Genomic DNA, 1564 nt, shown 5'->3' with positions numbered 1-1564 from the left:
AAGGATCGCCTGAACCCAGCAGGTCAAAGGTTTGTGGTAGCCGTGAGCGTGCCATTGTACTCCAGCCTAGGTGACAGAGTGAGACTCCAACTCACAACAATAACAAAAAGTAAATAAAATAAAATAAATTTTTAAAAAGGAAATAGAAAGAGAGCAATAAAGCTAGGGCTTCTGAAAAGGGAGATGTGCCCAAACATGGAAGAAAAACTGTGCTCTTCAAAACTTCACCTAAAGATGACCCTAAATTAGCTGGGCGTGGTAGCGTGCACCTGTAGTTTTATTTTAAAAAATAAAATAAGCCAGGCTCGATGGCTCAGCCTGTAATCCCAGCACTTTGGGAGGCCGAGGCGAGTGGATTGCCTGAGCCTGTGGGTTCAAGACCCACCTGGGCAAGTTGGCGAAACCTCATCTCTACAATAAATCAAAAATTAGCTGGGCATGATAGCGTGCACCTATAGTTCCAGCTACTTGGAAGGCTGAGGCAGAAGGATTGCCAGAGCTCAGCAGGTTGAGGCTGCGGTGGCCAGGAGTGTGCCACTGCACTCCAATATGGGCAACAGAGTGAGACTCCAACTCAAAAAACAGACCCTGACTCAAAAAAAAAAAAAAAAAAAAAAATTCCATCAAAACAATAATCATTGAAGCAGACTGATGAGTACACTGGGGACTCATTGTACTATTTTCTCTGCTTGTGTGTATATTTGAAATAGACCATCATTTTTTTTAAAAGCCTATGAAAATAAGAGACAGAAAAGCCTCGCCTATCAGACTACAGTTAAAAAGGGTAAAATAGGCCGGGCTCTGTGCTCAGCCTGTAATCCCGTGCTTTGGGAGGCTGAGGTGAGTCAATAGCCTGAGACTGCGGGTTCGAGACCAGCCTGGGCAACTTGGCGAGCCCTCATCTCTACAATAAATCCAAAAAAAAAAAAAAAAAATTACCCAGGCGTGGTATCATGTGCCTGTAATTCCAGCTACTTGGAAGCTGAGGCGGAAGGATCCCCGGAGCCCAGTAGGTTGAGGCTGCAGTGGCCGGGAGCAGCCACTGCACTCCAGTCTGGGCGACAGAGAGACTCCAACTCAAAAAAAAAAAAAAGGGTCAAATAGAGAAATACAGTCAGCCAGATACAAGGCATAAACACACACTCACACATGAAACTCTTCCTCTCAGGGTCATCTTTATTTATTTAATTAATTATTATCTTTTTTTTTTTTTTAGTTGGAGTCTCACTCTGTTGCCCAGATTGGAGTGCAGTGACTCGCTCCTGGCCTCCGCGGCCTCGACCTGCTGGGCTCCAGCGATCCTTCTGCCTCAGCCTTCCAAGTATTAGCCACCATGCCCGGCTAATTTTTGATTTATTATAGAGACAAGGTCTTGCCAAGTTGCCCAGGTGGGTCTCGAACCCGTGGGCTGAGGCAATCCACTTGCCTTGGCATCCCAAGGTGCTGGGATTACAGGGTAAGCCACCGAGCTCTGAGTCAGGGACTTACCATGCCACCACATCCCGCTAATTTTTTTTTTTTTTTGAGTTGGAGTCTCACTCTGTCACCCAGACTGGAGTGCAGT

The sequence above is a fragment of the Carlito syrichta genome, unplaced genomic scaffold, assembly GCF_000164805.1.
Source record: "Carlito syrichta isolate Samal-C Ts95f unplaced genomic scaffold, Tarsius_syrichta-2.0.1 Scaffold302349, whole genome shotgun sequence".
Lineage (NCBI taxonomy): Eukaryota > Metazoa > Chordata > Mammalia > Primates > Tarsiidae > Carlito > Carlito syrichta.
Note: the sequence above shows the minus strand (reverse complement) of the source record.